Consider the following 23,187-nt stretch of genomic DNA (forward strand, 5'->3'; position numbering starts at 1 on the left):
GTGAAGTGGTACTCATACTTGAATTTTTGTATGCAAGACATCCATGGTTGAAAACTTCATCATGATGAAGACATATAGGGAAGTTGCACATGCAGCAAGAACCATGAAGATCAAAACTTCGAGTCCGCATGTGCTTTACTACCTCTTTAAGGAAAATCATTTGTACATGCACAATACAACAGTAGGTGTAGCGATCCCTCAATTTTCAGACAAAGAACGGTTTCATAGACTTGAAGCAACGTTGCTAAATCTGAATATCTGCATACTTTGTCTTGAATCTTAAATAAAGCTCCACCTGCAATATACATGTATACAAATGTGAAAAATAAACTTAGCATTCAAAACTGGTTAAATTGTTTCAAAACATTAAAAAGTGATTCTATATCACTAAAAACTGGTGTGCACCACTAAAAACTAGTAATGATACATTCAGTAGTATTGTTTTACCTGTGAAAATAATACACCACAAATACAAATTAGTGTAGAAACTAGTAACCATACAAAAAGGTAGAATATTAAGAGGTTGTGTGAGGACAACTTAATAGTGGTGAGAAACCGCATTCAACATAACTAAAAAGTGGTTTGGCACGACTTAAAAGTGAATTCAAACCACTTGACGATGATGAACCGCCAATAAAAAATGGTGTGCACTGCTTGAATATGGTGGGCAATTATTAAAAAGTGGTGAGTAAGGACATGAAAGTTCTGGGGAAGTTCAGAACTAGCACTTAAAAAGTAGCTGGGAGGGACAAAATACTATGTGACAGACCAGCATTAGCACTAGATAGTAGTCCAACACAACTTGAAAGTGGAGGAGCTCTTGTGAAAAGTGTTTGATGACCACTTTAGAGTGGTGAGCAACTAGTTCAAAGTGGCCAGTCACCAATTAAAACCTAGCACTTAAAAAGTAGTTGGGAGGGACAAAATACTAGGCAATAGACCAGCCTCAGAACTAGATAGTGGTCCAACACAACTTGGAAGTGGAGGATCTCTTGTGAAAAGTGCTTGATGACCACTTGAGAGTGGTGAGCAACTAGCTCAAAGTGGGCAGTCACCACTTGAACGCGAATTCTGGTCACTTGAATGCGATTTCTGGAAACTTGAAAGCGGGAACTTGCCGCTTGATTGCAATGACAAGGTTTTAGCTACCACTTGAAAGTGGTGTCTTGCCACTTGGGAGTGGTGCCTCATCACTTGCATGGAGTGATGAATTACGTAGTGATTTAGCACACGAAAGTGGTGTCTTACCACTTGACGACCACTTGAAACTAGTGAGCAACTACTTCAAAGTGGGCAGTCACCACTTGAACGCTGATTCTGGTCACTTGAATGCGGTGTCTAGCCACTTGAAAGCGGGAGCTTGCCGCTTGATTGCAGTGACAAGTTTTAAGCTACCACTTGAAAGTGGTATCTCACCACTTTATGACCACTTGAGAATGGTGAGCAACTAGTTCAAAGTGGGCAGTCACCACTTGAACGCGGATTTTGGTCATTGGAATGCGGTGTTTGGCCACTTGAAAGTGGTGTCTCACCACTTGGGAGTGGTGTCTCACCACTTGCATGGAGTGATGACTAACTTAGTGACTTTGCACATGAAAGTGGTGTCTCACCACTTGATGACCACTTGAGAGTGGTGAGGAACTAGTTCAAAGTGGGCACTCACCACTTTAACGTGTTTTCTGGTACTTGAATGCGGTGTATGGCCACTTGAAAGTGGGAACTTTCCAATTGATTGCAGTGACAAGGTTTTAGTTACTACTTGAAAGTGGTGTCACACCACTTGGGAATGGTGCCTCACCACTTGCATGGAGTGATGGACTGACGTAGTGACTTAGCACATGAAAGTGGCTTCTCACCACTTGAATGCGGTCAGACACCATGTGAAAGTGGTTTTTATACGTGTAAGTGTTGTGTGCACCACTTCATTGTGGTGTGACAGCACTTGTAGGTGTTTACTAACAAAATGTGTTCAAGATCCACTAATATGGTTTTGGTTACCATCATAAGGTGGTGGGAAGCATTCGTGTAGCGGCAGTAAAAAGTCTATGGCACTACTATAACTGTTGCACCATGACTAAAAGCTGCTACATCACTTAGAAAAAGTGAGCTACACCACCAAAAACGTTTGCACCTGTAGCCCCCCCCACGAGTTTGTAAAACACGTATGTTAGCATTGGGTAAACAAGACTTTTTAGTGGGTGAACACCACTTTGTAGGGTTTACGGTGAAGCATTGGTGCATTTCTATTAAAAACTGTTTCTTAAACATTAAAACCTACTACAAAACATTAAAAACTGGTTCAAACACACTAAAAAGTGGTGTGGAAACACAAGTAAAAGTGCTTCAAAAACATTTAGAACTATTGATCAAATTTTAGAAGTGGTTTAGATACAATTAGAGACCTGTATAGTAATATTTCACCACTTTTTAATGTTGCAGCACCACTAGAAAGTGGTGCAAAACACCAAAACAAGTTGTAGGACTAATAAAAAGAAGTATAGAAATTTAATATTGTGGCAGTAATGAGTTGTAGCACCAATAAAAAGTGGTATATAAACATAATGTTGTAGAAGGAATATGAGTTGTAGCACCAATAAAAAGTTCTAACAATATATATCAATTACCTGAGGCTCCTCAAGAAGGTGGATTGGATGCTTTACATATGAACATCTAGCTAGTCTCTTACTGCAAACATCTTTCTTGTTGGAGGACACCCTCGTCTCATCCGTCCAAAATTGAAAGACTATGTCTTTAACAGTTTGAGTGATGTGAGTTCTCCGTGCATCATCTCTATGACACGCAGATGTAGGGAACGAACCATCGGATTCACTTGACACTATTAAGTGATGTTTGGCTGAACATAAGTTTCTTTTGTGGATCCCCATAAGCTTGGCAGCTTGTGGTATGCTCATGTCAATGTTTTGCTCCTTGCTTCCACCATTCACCAACATCAACATTGTTGATTTCTTCACGAAAAACTCGTCTGAAGATCTTGGGACCTTCACATGATTCAAAGTGTTGCGGATGTTTCTCAGCATAATTGCTTCCAACTCTTTGGATTTACTATGCATAGTAAGGAAGCAAGGATGTTGAAGAAGCTCATCAAAGATTTCCTTCCTACCACTTGCATCCATTCCCACGGTTAATGTATCAAAGTGTTGTACCATAGATTGACATATCCTTCGTTTCTTTCTTTCATCCATCTCCCCCGTATTGCTTTCCGTCACAAAGTTGACCGTTGCCTTACGTTGCTTTTGTTTCTAAGTAGCCCAATATTCCCTCATTAATTTTCTGCGCTGAAGTTGAGCTTCTCTACTCAATGACGATGAGCTGATAGACAGTTCTTCACTGTGCTCCATTGTTGCAGTACTTTCAAAGGATTGCTCTACAAGAAATACAATACAAATCATAACTACACACTATACTTTTAATTAATACATGGCACTTCTTGCACTAATTAGCAAGATACTAACAAAGCATAATAAGTGTTTACATACCTCAAGAATCATCAAGTAGAAGAGGAACCTATAGAGATAGAGTTCGTGAGAGAGAGAGAGAGAGAGAGAAAGAGTGTTGAGAGAGAGAGAGATGAGCGCGAGCTCAGACACAAGAGGAGCCATGCTTAGAGAGAGAAAGAGAGAGAGAGGGGGGGGGGGGCTGAGCGATACAGAAAGCTTAGCAAGAGCTCTGTGAGAGAGAGAGACAGAGAGGAGCTAGATAGAGCTCCAAGAGAGATCTCAGAGACAAAGAAAACTCAAAGCAGAGAGAAAGCTCAGACAGGTTGTAGCGGGAAAGAAGAGGCGGACAATAATCCAACGTTCAGTGGTAAATTACATTTAGTCTCATTAATTGTGGTACGTTAGGAGATTTAATTGACGTACGTTAGGAGAGTGATATTCTTTTTGATATTTGAAGCACTTTTAAAACACCCACTTTTAAGCGCAAAAAAGCAATGTCCTTGACATTACTTTCCAGGCCACCTATACATGCTTTCACCCAAAGTCAGTCAGCACAGTTTATCCAAAATTGGTGAAAGTTGGCTAGGGAGATTAAGTTGAGTTGCTTAACCTGTTTATATCAACATTTTGGTAAAAAGTTGTAAAATTTTCCCAGAATTAAATAATTGCAATTATTTACATCTGCCCCAGATTTGAACATTTTTGCACAATTGAGTATACCACAAGGTCAAGCATATCAAGTAGACTCCACAAATCAACTTTGGTGAAATTTGGATCACAAAATTGAGACTTAAGCCAGATTCTTAAAAACTGAGTGTGCAGACACTAAACAGTTGGATAACTTGGACAAATCTTGTTCAAATTCACTGAAACTTGTCCAAAGACTAGAACAAGGTGATTATATGGCAAAAAAAGCATAAAAAGTGAGAAATTTTAAGAAAGATAAATAATCACATTATTTACTTTTGAGTCCCAGAGACAAATTTTGGACTTTTGAGCTTGTACGGTGTTAGAACAACATAATACAAGGCCACTGGTCAAGATTGGGTTCCATCGGATCCAAATTGGTACATGTTAACTCAGTTTCCAGCTTCTGGATTAGTCCTTTAGCTCTTTGCAAGGGTAGAATCTGAAAGTCTCATTTGTTGAATCACTTCGCTTAGATTGAAGTGATATACATAGACCAATCACAACAGTTAGAAAAACTTGTATAGTCTTTGTGAGAAAATAGCTAACTTGGTTAAAACTGACACAAGAACCAGGTTGCAGGCAAAGAATTGAGAGCTTGATAGAAGTTGAATGCAAGTGAAGTGGAAAAACGAATAACAATTCAATCCAACGGTAAGTACTCTATCCAAGGCTTAACAAGTCCATATTAACCTTAGATCTGGTCGTATACTAGCAAATCAAGGCATATTTGGAGAGACCGCTAGTAGAGTATCCACCAAGGAGAGTGTGAATCAATGTGATCATGTGGGCACTATCTTTGAAGAAGTCTCAGACACTTATTTAGACTCGACATCTGAAATGTCTCCCTATTCGACTCAGTCAGGACACGGAACGACAATGCGATTAGCACATACTCACCTTTTATAAGACTAATGTCCATGGAGCTCAGGTTTATCTGGATCCTAATGAGGAGTATTCCATTTTATGACATAGAGTTTGAAGAGGAAATCAAAGCAAACAAACAAGGAAAAATGTATATGGATAAAAAGGAGACTCAGTATGTAAAAGTTGAAAATCCTGATGTGATAGACAAATGGGGGTTAGAATTAAAGGGATACGATCAAGTTGATCTAAAACCTTTGAAACAGCGTAGCAGTGCTAATCCTAGGATAGGAGTCTATTGTTGGGAGGATAGGAACATCAAGGATCTTTTATGGACCTCTCATGCCAAATCAAGGCAGTTTACACCCATGAAGATCATCTATATCTCAAAATCAAAGACAAGGGTTCAATAGATCTACCAACTTAGCTATTGAGGGATTTTTATAACAATAACTTTGTTATGATAATTGTTCAGGAAGTAGCCAGTCCAAGGCTACATGAATCACTATTTCCAACAGATTGTTTTGAAGGACTCAAGACATGACCAACAGCCAGAAGTTGGACTTGAGCCAAACAGGCGTGTCAGACCAGCTGATTTTTAAAAATGGATCCAAAAATACAATGGATCTAGGGATCCATATGATCAGGCTTAGCAAGCTTCAAGCAAGTGCTAAGAGTAGAACACATGTTTGATTTCCACACTCAATTTGAGGGATTTGGAATGACATTAGAAGGAAAAGCTTTGACATGGTTCAAAAACGTTCCACCAAGGTCAATAATGGATTTAAATACATTATCTCAAGTATTTGTAGTTGTATGTTCTAAAATTGGAATCAAACATAATATGGTAGCTCAAATATATAGCTTCAAACAAAAACAAGGTGAGTCTGTTAGGGATTGTGCAACTAAGATGAAGCAATACATTGCAAGATACCCATAATTAGGGAAAGATTAGTGTCATTATTTCCAGAGGGACTGCTAAACAAAGAACTTCATGCTATACTGTATAGCAAGAATCATATGACCCCAGAAGAGTGTGTATCAGATGCTATTGACTTGGGAGACAATTGTGATATTTTCAATGAAGAAGATGTCCCTAAGGATACTGAGAGTGAGAAGACAGCATCCTCAAAACCAACACAAGTGGGAACGGCTGCTGCAACACCACTTATAGCCATAGAAGACATGCTCAAAAGGATGAATGAAATGATGAGTAATATGCAAAAAGCACCTATGAGAGGACCAGGGCAAGGGATACCTCAACAAGGACAACCAATTAGACCACAAAAATGGTGTGCTATTGAGGGTAAAATGGACCAACCATGACATTGTTAAGTATGGAGCCTGATTTACCCTTGTAATTTTCTGTGGTAAAAACGCACATTTGTAAGGCCCCCATTATGAGGAGAAGCCATCATGCGTGAAGGAAAATCACTCACCGAGAACCAAAATTTTCACAGACAAGAATCAGGGGCAAATTTAAAGGCCTCAGGGGTGGAGCCCCCCTGAGACTTTTTTTTTCGCCGGAATATTATGGCCGGACGGCGGTCGGAAAGTGGTCGGACAACAATCGATCGGTTGGCCGGTGGCCGGTAGTCAATGGCCGATAGCCGGTGGTCGGAAGTCAATGGCCGGTGGCCGGTGGCCGAATTCAATGGCCGGTGGCCGAATTCAAAAGCGGACTTGTCTTCTCAAGGGCGGCCACACATGGGCGGATTGGAGGGTCCAATTTGGACTTATTCGCACAAGGGCGGCTACACATGGCTGTCTCTCATAAGAGAGGGCAGCCCTTTTGGCCTATAAAAGGAGGCCATTTCTACACACATTTCATAGTGTGAAGTTGATGCAACAAGGTGAGTGTGAGGTGGTGAGAGTGAAGCACGGCGGGAGCTCCATTAAGGGTATAATCCCTTTGTAAACTACTTCTTGTTTTGAAGTACTAAAGCCATTGAGTGGCTGCTTTCCCGTGGACGTAGCCCACATTGGGTGAACCACGTATATCGTGTGTAATCTCTCTCTCTCTCTCTCTTTACTCTATAATCTCGTGTATATAAATCTGTCTCTCTCCATTAAGTAATCTACTCAATTATCTATTTAGCTACGTCTTATTTCCTAACAATTGGTATCAGAGCAAGGTTTGCTCGTAGCTAAATTATCTCAAGGAAAGGATTCCTTGAATTGAGTGGGAGTTATGGCGGAGGAAGGGAAGCTCAAGATTGAGAAGTTCAACGGCAAAAACTACCAGCATTGGAAGATGCAGATTGAAGACTATCTCTACTAGAAGGACCTCTATTTGCCACTAGGCGGTCTTGCGAAGAAGCCCGCAACAATGGCAGATGAAGCATGGATTGTCCTTGATCGAAAGGCATTGGGAACAATCCGGTTAAGCTTGGCGTCAACGGTGGCCTTCAATGTTTCGGAGATGAAGACCACGGAGGACTTGATGAAGTCACTTGACGACTTCTACGAGAAACCATCGGCATCCAATAAGGTATTTCTTATGAAGCGCTTCTTCAATTTTAAGATGGCAGAGAATGGTTCAGTTGCAGAACACCTAAATGACTTTAACACAAACATAAGTCAACCTCGATCAGTGAAAATCAATTTCGATGACGAAGTGCGAGTTCTCCTTATACTATCATCTCTACCGGATAGTTGGGACAGCCTTGTGATGGTTGTAAGTAATTCTATCTCTGGCACAAATACTCTTAAGTTTGATGATGTTGTGGGTGTTCTCCTAAGCGAGGAAATGCGAAGGAGAAGCACAGGAGAATCATCAAGTTCTGCACTATCAGTGGAAACAAGAGGAAGGCTTAAGGAGAGGTTCAAAAACCAAAAGGGTCGTGATCGCTCAAGGAGGAGCAAGTCATGCACAAAGTCAGTTCTTGAATGTTGGAACTGCGGCAATAAGGGCCACGTCAAGAAGGATTGCTGGTCCAAGAAGAAGAAGGAGACAGAGTCTCAAGACAACAAGCCAACAAGCCAACATCGGAGGCCAATGTGGCAGGTAAAGTAGAGCAAGATGCTCTAATTCTCTCATTAGACAATGTGTCTAATTCCTGGATAGTAGATTCCGGGGCTTCATTCCATGCGACACCACACAAGCAACATTTCCAAGACTACACCAAAGGTAATTTTGGGTATGTATAGTTGGGAGATGATGAAGCTTGTGAGATTGTCGGCAAAGGTACAGTTTCTGTCAAAACTGCTAACGAAAATGAATGGAAGCTTAAAGATGTTAGGCATGTTCCTTCTCTTCCTAAAAAGTTGATCTCTACAGGACAATTGGACGATGAAGGTCACAACATTGCATTCGGAAACAAACGGTGGAAGATCTCAAAGGGATCTTTGGTGGTTGCCAAGGGTGAAAAAGTCGGTACACTTTACTTGTGTACTGTTAGCACGCAACCTTCAGCTTGTGCAGCAACTACAAAAGTTGACAGTGCGGTGTGGCACTACCGACTTGGGCATATGAGTGCCAAAGGAATGCAAATCCTTCAAACAAAGAAGCTTCTACCAGGTTTGAAAGAAGTGGACTTAGAGTTCTGTGAAGATTGTGTTTATGGTAAACAAAAGAGGGTAAAATTTCAAAAATCAGGAAATGAAAGAAAAAATAAAAAACTTGAGTTGGTTCATTCTGATGTTTGGGGTCCTGCAAGTACACCATCACTTGGTGGCTCATTGTACTATGTAACATTCATAGACGATGCGACTAGAAAAACATGGGTTTATGTCATGAAGAATAAATCCGATGTATTTTCCATATTTCAAAGGTGGAAAGCCTTTGTGGAGAATGAAACAGGTACCAAGGTTAAATGCCTCAGATCCGACAATGGAGGCGAATATTGCAGCCAATCTTTTGAAAGCTTTTGTGCTAGCAATGGCATTCGGAGGCAAAGGACAACCCCAAGGACACCTCAACAAAATGGGATTTCGGAAAGGATGAACAGGACAATCATGGAACGAGCACGAAGTATGCGGCTACATGCAGGCCTACCGCTTGAGCTTTGGGCGGAAGCTGTAAGTACGTCTGTGTACTTAATCAATCGGTCACCCTCAACGGCATTGGATGGGGGAGTTCCAGAAGAGGCATGGACAGGTAAACCGGTGAATTAAGCATTTCTCAAAGTGTTTGGGTGTGAGGCTTTCATGCACATAGATAGAAGTCTAAGATCAAAGTTAGATGCAAAGTCCAAAAGGTGTTTCTTCATTGGCTATGGAGAAGGAGACTTTGGGTATCGCCTATGGAATCCTGAAGATGGTAAAATCTTAAGGAGTAGGGATGTAATTTTTAACGAACAAAATATGTACAAAGATTACTTGGAAAGAAAACAAACAAAAGAAACAGGTGATGAGTACATGGAGCTTGAGGACGGTGAAGACTCAAGGACTGCAAACGATGACAATGTGCAACAACGTCAACCAAATGAGGAGCCTCAACCTATTCCCCGAAGATCTACAAGAGCAAGTAGACCTCCAGAAAGGTTTGTTCCTTCCTTCAACCATCTCTTGATCTCAGATTCTGGAGAGCCGGAATCATATGAAGAATCTATGCAACATGAATCCAAAGAAGAATGGATGAAGAGCATGCACGTGGAGATGGACTCACTACATCGCAACCAAACATGGGAGTTGGTTGAGTTTCCTAAAGGTAAGCGGGTACTTCAAAACAAATGGGTGTACAAGCTAAAGGAAGAAGAAGGTGGGAAGAAAAGGTACAAGTCTAGGCTTGTGGTAAAAGGTTTTTCTCAAAAGAAAGGTATTGACTTCAATGAAATATTTTCTCCTGTTGTAAAAATGAACGCAATTAGGCTTGTCTTAAGCCTTGTGGCTACTCATGATCTAAATCTCAAGCAAATGGATGTAAATACAGCATTCCTTCATGGTGACTTAGAGGAGGAAATCTACATGCTTCAACCAAAGGGGTATGAAGTAAAAGGTAAGGAGAAAATGGTTTGCAGATTAAAGAAGAGCTTGTATGGTTTAAAGCAAGCATCAAGACAATGGTACTTGAAGTTTGATCGATGGATGTTGGATCATGGATTCACAAGATGCAACTCGGATCACTGCGTCTACACGAAGAATTTGGGAGATGGAAAATTCATCATCCTAATGTTGTATGTTGATGACATGTTGATTGCAAGTGCTAACATGCAGGACATCAAAGACCTAAAAGAGGAGCTGTCCAAATCTTTTTCAATGAAAGATTTAGGTGTTGCAAAGAGGATACTTGGTATGAAAATATCAAGGGACAGGACGAAGAAGACAATAAAGCTATCTCAAGAAGATTACATCAAGAAGGTACTAGAAAGGTTTGCAATGCAAAATGCAAAACCAGTTTCTACACCTTTGGCTGGTCATTTTAAACTAACGAAGGATATGTGTCCAAAGACACAAGAGGAGATAGCCTATATGTCTAAAGTTCCATATGCTGCAGCGGTAGGTTCTCTAATGTATGCTCTTGTCTGGACAAGGCCAGACATTGCACATGCAGTGGGAGTTGTGAGTAGGTTCATGGACAACCCAGGTAAAGAGCATTGGCAAGCTGTGAAGTGGATACTTAGGTATCTAAAAGGGACAACAACAAATGCTTTGTATTTTGGAGGAACTGATATTTTTCTAGAAGGGTATGCTGATGCAGATATGGCAGGTGACAAAGATACTTGAAGGAGCACTACTGGCTATGTGTTCACGGTTGGAGGCACAGCAGTAAGCTGGGCTTCAAAGCTGCAGAAAGTGGTTTCACTTTCTACCACGGAAGCAGAGTATGTAGCAATGACGGAGGCAAGCAAAGAAATTCTGTGGCTTCACAGATTCTTAGAAGAGCTTGGATTCAAACAAGACAATTGTGTCTTGTACAGTGATAGCCAAAGCGCTATCCATCTTGCGAAGAACTCAGCATTTCATTCAAGGACAAAGCACATTGAGGTGAGATATCACTTCATACGCACTCTTTTGGAAGAGGGACAACTAAAGCTAGGAAAGGTGCATACAAGTGAAAATCCTGCTGACATGTTTACAAAGGTGGTCAACAAGGAGAAGTTGAGCTTTTGCTCATCTTCAATTGGCATTCAACGATAAGAAGCCAGAATGGAAAGCAGTCACAGGTTTGGTTTGGAGATCAGTCTCCAAGTGGGAGATTGTTAAGTATGGAGCCTGATTTACCCTTGTAATTTTCTGTGGTAAAAACGCACATTTGTAAGGCCCCCATTATGAGGAGAAGCCATCGTGCATGAAGGAAAATCACTCACCGGAAACCAAAATTTTCACGGACAAGAATCAGGGGCAACTTGAAAGGCCTCGGGGGCGGAGGCCCCCTAAGACTTTTTTTTTCGCTGGAATATTATGGCCGGACGGCGGTCGGAAAGTGGTCGGAAAACAACCGGTCGGTTGGCCGGTGGCCGGTAGTCAATGGTCGATGGCCGCTGGTCGGAAGTCAATGGCCGGTGGCCGAATTCAAAAGTGGACTTGTCTTCTCAAGGGCGGCCATACATGTGCGGATTGGAGGGTCCGATTTGGACTTATTCGCACAAGGGCGGCTACACATGGCTGTCTCTCATAAGAGAGGGCAGCCCTTTTGGCCTATAAAAGAAGGCCATTTCTACACACATTTCATAGTGTGAAGTTGATGCAACAAGGTGAGTGTGAGGTGGTGAGAGTGAAGCAAGGCGGGAGCTCCATTAAGGGTATAATCCCTTTGTAAACTACTTCTTGTTTTGAAGTACTAAAGCCATTGAGTGGCTGCTTTCCCGTGGACGTAGCCGACATTGGGTGACCACGTATATCGTGTGTACTCTCTCTCTCTCTCTCTCTACTCTATAATCTCGTGTATATAAATCTGTCTCTCTCCATTAAGTAATCTACTCAATTATCTATTTAGCTACGTCTTATTTCCTAACAGACATTAATGAGTACTATTACCGACCAAAGTACGATGGAAATGTTCAATATGTGCCTATGAGACCACAAGGACAACCCATGTATAGATTTTAGCCTAATATGGCCCCAACACAAGACCACCGATGGGTATGGAAATACCACAACCAGTGGTAGATCAACAATCTCCATATCTTAGACATAATGTAGTGCATGTAAAGTACATGCATTCAGAAGGAGTCATAGATGAACAAGCACTAGCGCGTGTTACACCTTATGTTGAGCCTAGTCTATTTACAATAATGGTAGAAGGAGAGTGGTATAATTCACATCCACCTTCAATGGAAGAACCTGTGACTTATGCTACATCGGAGCTTACACCAATGTACTATGTAGCTAATCAAGGTGTTAGAACTCCAATGGTAAGACCCATGATTAAGCCAAGGATTGAAAACTACCATAATTGTGGTGCAGATGATCATTGGAAAAATGGATGCCCAAAATCCGATAAGAACATTAAGCCAGTTGAAGCTTTTTGTACACAATTTTGCAAGAAGGGTGGACACTTCCCTGAAGACTATCCAAAAAATCTGTTAAACAAGGGAAAAGGAGTGGGGTGAATGTAGTCCAAGTGATACCTAGTAGCTCTTTTGAAAGTGAACCTATTGTTCCAATCAAGGTGATCACTAGAGCCCAGGCTAAGAAAAAGAAACATAACTCCTTTGTGATGAATCAGAGAATACTAAAATTTTCTCTCAAAAGATCAAGAAAAGAAGAAGTCAGAGGTATGAGATGAGAAAACAAAAACAAAAGGATGAAATTGAAGAAAAAGCCAAGAAACTATTCCATGAAAAAGTGAAAGAAATTGGGAGTGAAATTAAGGAAACCATAATGAAATCTGGAAGATCAATTTTGGTAGACAATGTTTTTGAGCCAATCAATATAGCCCTGGAAGCTTTCCAAGAGGGACTTAAAGTAGGCCAAAACATGGAAAACAAATGGAAACACTATCCTTCTCCAGATGTGGAAGCAGCTAAGCTTGAAGCTTATCAAAATTTGATAATAATTACTCAAAAATGATGGAAAAACCAAAATCCAAGCTTGAGAGTATAGCAAAACCCGAGGAGCTTGTGGGGTAGAAACCGATAAAGAGAAATCCAAAGTGGTGGTAGAACCCCACCTTGAGACAAAAGATCCAAAACTCATAGTGCCACGATGAAGATGCTTTAAATGGAATTCCATTCGTGGAGGAAGATTGGCCATGACATTTATGGGAAAAAGTGAGAGAGATTAATGATGGGAGCATAAGTTTGAAATCAGTTCCTATAGAGGAAATTTGGTTAGATAATGTACCTCCTGATATGGACAATGATATACAATCCTTGTATGGATTGCGGTTCTGAAGCATCAGAATGTTTGAACCATCGACTCTAAAAACACTACCCTCTTACTTAGGAGACAACAAAGATGAGTCCATAGTGTGTAAAACCATTCAGGTAAAAAGAGCAGAATAGACCCTAGAGGTGGAGAACATCCATTCAATCATGTCAATCAACATTCAATGTACTCTTACCTTGGGAGAACTGTTAAAGATTAGACCATATTTATGGAATGATTTACAAAAAACTTTAAAGAAGGTGGGGATAACAGGGCCAATCACTAAAAAATTGACAAAATTGAAACATGAACTGGATAACAAGGAGATTAAATTCGTCCCTATGAACAAAGTTGGAGAATACTACAAAGGGGAAGAAGGAAACACAACCCTTTGGGTGAGATATAATGATGTAGAAACCATGGAAATACTGGGCAGTGGGGCTGGCATAGCCATAGCCACAGAAGCAATATGGGAATCATGGGAAAAATCATCCATTAGACAAACTCGAATGAAATTACAATTGACAAATGGCCATATAGAAAGACCCCTAAGACTGCTTGAAAAAGTGATAGTTAGCTCCTCTGGAATTGATTATCAACATACTTTTGCAATAGTAGACTTTGGAAAGAAACTTAACTATGAAATCATCTTGGGAAGACCATTCATGCGGCAAGTACAGTTCATTCAAGATTGGGAAAACAATTACCTATACTTGAAGCAAGTGGGATCTTTCACAAGGGTTAATCTGAAAGATGACACTTGTAGAGATGTAATGAAAACACCCATTCAAGAATTTGACTCAGTTTATTTAGCTGAATCAAAGCTTGCGTCATGATTAAACAAAGACATGCCTATTTGGATGTGTGGGGCCTCAAAAAACGGGACTTTAAAACGAGAAGAATGTATCTTAGAAAGGGATTGCATAGAAGAAGCATATATACCTGAACCCTTTCTGAAACATTCAAATGGACTCAAATTTTGGTAACATGGATGTATGTGTGAATATGTCTATGCCTACTCAATTTTGCAATGAGGATGGCTATAACATAATTCCCATACAAATGATCTCAACCCTTCACATTGAAGATAAAGTTCAAGAACCCAAGGACTTACTGAAAGCTCAACAAGTCTTTTTAGACCTCTATCATGATGCTGATGAGTTTGAAGAACATTCAGCTACATCCAATGATTTTGGGTCGAAAAAAGAACATGTTAGAGCCCAACTACTCCTAAAAGAAGGGGAGGAATTTTTTTTTGACTTTCCAAACCAGAAAACAAGAAGGCAGTATAGAAAAAAAAGAGACACAAAAAACTTGAAATCTAGACCTATGCCATCGGTTTCTAGCAGAACACAGTTTATGATGCAGAGAGATGCACATGATTGTGTCGAAGATAAAATCACGGGTAGATATCCTTCACACAACAAACAAGAAAAACCAAAACCGTCAAGGAAAATGATAAAGAAAACTCAATCAGAACCCAAGCATCAGGATGATGAATCATTCATGACACGAGTTCAACGAACGAAAAAATATCAAGAGTTGAAGAAAACTCTAAAGGAGATGCATGCCATTGAAATGGAAACAACCGAGGACGAGAGTAAAGATGTAATGAGTGTTCCATCCCATTACAAGAAATATACTCTCCTAAACCAAAAGATCATACTCAAACAACTTGTAAAGGAATTAAGATGTGGCCGAACCAGGAGAAGAGCCTAGACCCGCCTACATTGCGAATAACTTGACTGAAGAAGAAGAAGAGCTTTTGATAAGCTTATTGAAAGAATACCAAGATATCTTTGCTCGATCTTATAAAGATCTCAAGAGTGTTGATTCAGAAATTTTTCAACATACCATACCTATGAGAGATAATGCGAAACCAAGTAGACAATGTCCATATACTTATAATGAAACATTTGCCAAAAAAATCAAAGAAGATATAGAGAATCTCAAGGAAGCCAAATTCATTTATGAAATTGAACACACAAATTGGGTGTCTCCAATTGTGGTGGTACCCAAGAAAAATGGGAAATAAAGAGTGTGTGTCAATCTCAAAAAAGTGAATGCAGCCACCATTAGAGATAACGACCCTCTTCCAATCACCGAGTATGTTTGAGAATGAGTTGCACAAAAAGAAGCTTTCTAGATGGCTTTTCAGGTTACAATCAACTTTTGATTGATCCCAAAGATCATCATAAAACTGTCTTTGCAACTAAATGGGGTATTTTTGCCTATAGAGTCATGCCTTTTGGGTTAACTAACTCTCATGCCACCTTTCAACGATTGATGAGCCATGATTTCAAAGAATATCTTAGGAATTTCTTGGAAGTATATATGGATGATCTATCTGTACATTCATCAATCAGAGCTGATCATTTTGAACATCTTAAAAGGGTATTTGAAAAATGTAAACTTTATAGGATCTGCTTATATCGTGAAAACTGCACCTTTATGGGCAGACAAGGAAAAATTCTTGGACATATGGCTAAAATCATGCTTTGGTGGTACAAAAAGGACTGTCCTTGACAACGCCTTTGACAAATCTTTGAGCTACAATTTCTACATGTCACATGAAAAACTACCTATCATACTATATATCAATGGATAGATCTTCAAAAGAAGAATCTAAAAACACAAGGTCCGAAAAGTTTTGACCTAAACTACAAAAATTTTACCAGTCCGCACTTTTTCATTGGTAGAAGTAAAATAGGTCCTTTTGTTGTACCACCAAACCACGCTTTCACCCATATAGTGTATAAAATTGGCATAGCGACCAATATGGATAAAATTCATGCTATTGTTTAATTTCCTAGACCAACAACTATCAAAGGGGTTCAAGCTTTCATGGGACATTGTGGATATTACATACGATTCATTTATATGTGTGCTATAATCGCAAAAGCCATGTATGGCCTGATTACACTCTTTGTATGGACTAATGAGTGTGAAGAATCCTTCATGAAGCTTAAACAAGCTCTCACTTTAGCCCCAATATTGAGAGCACTAGATTGGATCAAGATATTTCATATACATGTTGATGCTTCCAATTTTTCCATTGGGTGTATATTAGCTCAACCAAGAGACAGAAAAATTGATTTCTCCATTTCTTATGCTAGTAGACAGCTAAATGTGGCCGAGAAAAACTACCAACCACCAAAAGAGAAGGATTGGGAATGATCTATGTAGTAAACAAGTATAAACATTACCTACTAGCCAACAAATTTGTGTTCTTTGTAGACCACCAAGCTTTATTGTACTTGGTCAACAAGCCATGCAACACAGCGAGAATAGTGACATGGTTCATCATTCTTTTGGAATTTGATTCACTGTAGTTGTAAAAAAGGGCACCACACACCAAAGAGCAAATCATTTATCAAGGATTATTTCAGGAGAACCACCAAAAGGGACAGACAATGATCTACTAGATGAATATCTATTCTCCGTGGAAATGATACCCCGTTGGTCAAAAAATATAGTTTCATTGATGAGCATATCTCAAGCGGTTCTCAAATACCACTTCCTATTACACCAAGATTGATTGGGCAATCATCTATATATCAATTACTAGCTGGAAGGCTATACAAAAGAAATCGAGATGGAATATTTCTTTTGTGTATTAATCCTAAGGAGAAAACACTATACCTAAGTCAAGCACACATTACCATAGTAGGACTTCACTTTACAGAAGACCAAATTATGCAACAGATCTTGAGACTTGGAGTATTTTGACCAGCCATGAGAAGTGATGTTCACACATTTGTGAAAGACTGTCTTCAATTCCAAAAAAAAAGAACACCATACCTCATGTGACATTATTTTAAATATCACTCGTTCCTAAGTGGAGTGACTATCTACTTACTTACTTATCAAGCAGAAGATTTCCAGAGGATATGAGTAAACGACACCAAAGAGCTATTGAAACTGAAGCCAGAGACTATGCTCTTATTGGAAACCAATTGTATCGCAGAGGAAAGGATCAACATTTGCGTATATGTGCAAATGAAGATGAATATATACCCACTCTAGAACAAGCATATGCTGGATTAGCTGGACGTCACTTTTCTACTAAAACCACCACTAGAGCAATTTTAATGCCATGTATACGGTGGCCAACACTTTTTGTAGATGCCAAAGAATATGTTTGAAGATGTGATGTATGCCAACAAGCAAAGATGCCAACTAGGGTAGATAGCATGCCTTTAAGAACAATGATGGGGGCTAGAGCTTTTGCAAAATTGGACATAGATTTTGTTGGACCAATACAATTAGCTTATAGAACTCAAGCTCAATATATCATTGTAGCTACAAACTATTTGACCAAGTGGGTAGAAGCTAAGGCAACCAAGAAGAATGATGTAAAAACCATAACCGCATTCTTGTATGAGAATGTATTCACAAGATATGGACTTCCAATAGAAATTGTCAGTTTAGGGAAACTCATTTCCTCAATGATCAGGTAATTGAGTATCTATTGAATAAATTTATGGTCATCCATAACAAATCAACACCATATCATCCACAAGCCAATGGACAAGTTGAGCACACGAATAAAATTCTTAGCTCGGTATTGACTAAAGTGTTTAGTTCTAGATGAACTGATTGGAAAATGAATCTATATGCTCCTCTATGGGCTTATAGAGTTTCATTGAAGACAGCTTTGATTGCTACAACCTTTAATCTTGTTTATGGTCTTGATGCCATACTACCGATAGAATTTATATTGCCGACACTAAGGGTAGCTAAAGATCTTTGAGTAGACCGGACATGAATTGTCAAAGAGGCTTTAAGATTTAGAAAAGCTTGATGAGCAAAGGCTAATAGCTGTAGCTCACATCTATGCACAAAAACAGAAGAAAAAACAATTTTTTGATTCACATCTAGTCACAAAAATCTTCAAAAAAGGGGACCTAGTCTTAGTTTATTCCCATAAGCAGCACATTCCCAAGTTCAAGAAAAAGGAAAATGGACCATTTATCATTGAAGGAGTATCTCCAAGTGGAGTAGTTAAGCTGTCCACTCTAGATGGTAAACCAATGGCTAACTCGATTAGTGGATGCCGCTTAAAGAAGTATCGTTTGCCACTAACCAATGATTTGCTAGATAAAATGCATGTAGCAAAGTAGAGAAAGATTAAACGACAGTAGGTTATTGATGAAGCTCAAGAGGAAGCTCGACTTTGAGTACTCAAGAGGAAAGATGCTTTCAAAAATCAACAACCACCTATCCCCATCAACACTTTGGAACCAAGTGAAAGACTATGGGAATCATAGAATGATGCAGTGTCAACGGATGATGAATGGTTGGATGGAATTGACCTTCGCATCATAGTACAATTGAACAATCATAGCAAAAATGCATTAGTAGATACCGAAGCATGAATGAATGCAATTAGATATTCCACTTAGAAGAAAGCTACGAATTAGTCTTTAGCATCGGGAATATCTGCTATCAAACAATGCAACAAAAAGCCAACACCCGCATCAAAGGTAGTCAACTTGAATGTGATAGTAGATGGATTTTCATTCCCACATCAATTTGTATGCATACCAGATGAACATATGAATGAAACAATGATTCTTGTAATCTCATGGATGCAGACATACAAGGCATGACCAGATTGGGACACGAACCAGCTAAAGCTATCACTTAAAGGAGAAAAAATCTTAGTTCCAATTGCATCAAGTAAAGAGGAATGGAAAAGGAGTCCCCCACAAAATAAACCAAGGAGTAATCAATCTACGTCAACCTCTAGACAAGCAAATGCTACAAGTAGCATCCAAGGAGTCAGGCAAATCTGGGTACTAAAGGCACAACTCAAGGACAATCCGTCTCAAGTTTAGGTTCCCAAAAACTCATCTACCATGCTGAAGAAAATTTCACATATGACTACTCAGAGAAAAACATATTTCAAAAGAGACAATAGCACTAGATGAGTTTAAAAACCAAAGAAACATTTATCTTATTCACCAACTCTAAAGCCGATGAAGCAGTGGAAGGTTAAATCTCAAAAAACTCAACAACAACAGTTCACCAATGGAAAACCAAAATATCAATGGAGAATTAAAGCTCAGCAACCACCATCATTGATACCTACAGCTCAGGAAGTCAGTGTGCCAAAGCATCTAGATGGTACAATCAGGCAAAGAGCACACAAATTACAAAATCTGCTATTTAGAAAACAGCAACAAGAAACCTCGACCACGGAAACCCTTAATTAACTACTCAAGACCCAACTGTTGCACCACATACTGGTTTGAATTGCATTGACCTTCAAAGCATGATAGATCCAACCATGGCTATGCATAGACACAATTGTTCAACCCATGCACACTGTCGTCCTGGAGTACTCCAACTAGGAAGGAAACGTTAATAATTAAGGGCAATGTTAGAAGAGGGAGAAAAAGTTGGATGTTAAGGTGCGGTTTTTTGCAAAATTACCTAATAATACCCTTAAAAATCATCAGCAGGGGAATTTCAACTGATAACATCTCCCCGATGAGTGTAAATAGTGTAAATATTATCAGAAAATACACCAAAAAATAGTCTTTTTTGCTTATTTTCATCAACTTTATTTAATATTGGAGCTTAAAAATGGAGAAACCACCAAATAGCAATAAATAGTGTTCTTCAATGGATTTTCTTAATTGCTAACTTTTCAAAAAAAAAATTAGTGCAAATTATTATTTTTTAAAATTTTTTCAATAAACAAGTCAAAAATTAATACTAAATAGCAAATGAGCTCAGATGGAGAAATCGAAAATATGATGATGATAAAAAAAACAAGACAACATGGGCAGCTTATAGACAAGGTCTATACACAATGTACCTAGATGGTTTCAAGAAAACAGTCAAGGAAAGCTCTCAAATATCAGAAAACAACTCGAGGACTACAAAGTGTCAAGTTTGACATATGAAGTCAAACTGACTCCGAATGAGCCCAAACTAGATGAGCAACATCAAGACTATGTACCGGACAAGTCCATGGCTTCAAAAGTGACCAAACAACTTTACACACCAAGTAGTAACAAAAACCGGTGATTTCAAAGTCGACAAGAGCACGAAGTGATGTCGACACCGACCAACTCTCACCAAATTCATTTTAGGACTTGTTTTAAATGTATTGAAGATGTGTAGGTCATAAAATTATCTTTTCAAGCAAAAGAAACAATTGTAGTTAATAATTGAAATTATTTACTTTTGTGCACAATTGGCTTGAAAATCGTCATTTTGCTTCACCTATCACTTGTACACATCTATCTCATGCCACAACTTTGAGCCTAAAAGATCAAGAAAATCTTAGATTTTGTCAAAAAACATACTAAAGGCTCTTCTGTCCAATTTTGAGTTAATTATCACATTTTTTGATCCAAATCATCCCATATCTCACACAGAGGCTTTACATCATGTCTAGAACGAACTTGCAACAAAAAAGGCTCAATTTGATGCGAAAGATTAATAATTGCAATTATTTACTTTTTCACCAAAATGAGATCAAATTTCAATTTTGACCTTATGGAACCAAAGTACATGATGTGACAAGCCCACCAATCAAGTTTGATCACATTTGGATCACAAAAACCCAAAATCCTTTTATATCTACTATTTCAGACTCTGAAGCCTAAATCTAGCACCATTTCCATCCATTGCAATCAAATGAGCCCACACTTCACTTAGAGTATCTAAATCCAATATATTTCAAGCCTATTATGTCAAAAATGCAAAAAGTTGGAAAAATTTTCCAGCTGTAAATAATCATGATTATTAACTTTGGTTGAAAATTTTGCTTGGATTGCATGGTTTTGATTCTTACATGTTTTTATGCATCTATGCATGCTCCAAAATTGATTTGAAGCAAAATGGACGCCATTTTCCAACAACTCAGACACAGGGCATCTCAGAGCGGAATTTGTGAAATTTTCTAACTACGAAATGGATTCTCCTAATAGGTGCAATGTAAGCAGTTGAAAAGGCAAAGAAGAGGATGACTCAGAAAGAAAAGCTGCAAGAATTGCCACCATACTAGTTGGAGCCGAGTTCAGTGAAAACGGCCAAGGTAACCTACCTATCAAGGAACAACTTGAAGAACACAACACTACAATCTTCACCGATAGATTCAAGAGTCATGATGGAAACCAGGTAGAGTTGCAGATGCTACCCAAAGAAATCTATGATGTAGTCGCAAAGCCAGCCACAAAAGAAGCCAATAGAAGGTTATGGCTTCGTGAATTCTATGATCAAGAGCCCTGTGGAGTATATTTTTAGAGAGCCTATGAATTATTATCAACAATCAAAGAGGATGGATCAGTACAGATCACGGATCAGCAAGCCCAAAAAGTTGAAGTGGTCATTAACAAGGACATAGTGTCCGAGGCATTAAAGCTGCCAATTAAGGGAATGACAATGAGGGCCAGAGATAGGAAAACAGCTAGTACATTCACCAAGGATATAGTTGTTGCCACCTTCTCTAACCTAATTCTCAAGCAAGTGGAGGACCTCGCCTGTCTTTATCACGAACACTTACATTTCCTCTCAAAGAGACCACCAAGATACACAACTCTTATCATGCAAGTGTAACTACTTTCACGTAGGTGTTGAAGTAAACCACAAGGCAAGAAATAGATCATGCTCAGTACGTGCTTACAACACTCAAGAGCACAAAGAAGGAAGGAAAGGTAACATATGTGGGTGCTCCAAAAGTTCTAACCCGAATCACATACCATGCTATTGGAATGGCCGACAACTTGCCACCAGCCCCAGATCAGAATACATGGATAGTATCAACACAACCCTCTCCACAAACCACTAGATCAAAGAAGAAAAGGGTATAGAAATTAGATGAAGAATTAGCAGCAGAAAGCTCTCCTGAAGCCCAGAACAGTGAAAGCTCTGACGATGAAGAAAAAAGGGCAAGGAGAGAAGAAATGAAGAAGAAAGAAGTGGTAGCCCATCAAGAACAACCGCAACAAAAAAAAGCAAGGTTCAAAAGAGAGAAAGAATCATTTGAAAGAAGTCGCCAAGTTGTAGGAGAAAGCTTGGAGTCCTATGACCAGAACCCCGTGAAGAAGATCTGAAGGATACTCTTGAGCAAATGTATGCAGAAGCCGAAGCCTTGAAGGTACAAGAAGCTCTAGAAGCACAAAGGAAAGCAAGAAAAGAAGTAGTTGTGCAACAAACGCAAGAAAAAGCTGAACAACAAACTAAAACACATCATGAAGAAGGAGAGATGTCTCCAAGACCCACTTCACCCATTATTGAACAAGAAGACCATCCCATGCCTAGTCCAAGCCCTTCACCCACTACCTAATCCGATGAAGGAGAGGAAACAAAAGGGAAAGAAAAACAAGAGGAGGAAGCTAGTTATGAACAACCTAAGGAAACAGACAAATATGAAGTTGGACCTTCTACAACACCACAAGCAGAATCTTTTGCACCGTCAAAAGAGCGGCAAGCCAAATCTGCTAGAACTTCTAAGCAGCCTGAGGTAAAAGCTGAAGAATAGGAAACAATGATCGAAGTCATCATCCAAGTAAATGAATATGCAAAGCAGATGCAGATGATGACAGAAAAGATGCAAATAGAAGCTCTTAGCCGCTTGAAGACAGGATGATCATCATCGAGAATCTTAAGGTACAGATCAAAGAGCTCAAAAATGAAGTAGAGAAACACCAAAGTGTCAAGGAGAAGCAACAAAAAGAAATGGAAGATGTAAGAGAGCTTCTCACAAAGCTATCAGATGCATGCAAAAGCTAGGAGCAACAGCTTTCAGAGCTCAGGTTCATGGAGGGAGGCGAAGCGGTCTCACCTTATGTTTGGCTCAGGTAGCTTGGAGGTTTTCTGGCTCGCTCCCAGCAAAGTGAAATTCTCTATGTCCGTAGTAGAGTGGAAGTGGATGGGTGGACCGGTTGATCCCTACACAAGTCCGATG

Source organism: Adiantum capillus-veneris, chromosome 5 (genome assembly GCF_014529385.1).
Source record: "Adiantum capillus-veneris isolate H3 chromosome 5, ASM1452938v2, whole genome shotgun sequence".
Classification (NCBI taxonomy): Eukaryota; Viridiplantae; Streptophyta; class Polypodiopsida; order Polypodiales; family Pteridaceae; genus Adiantum; species Adiantum capillus-veneris.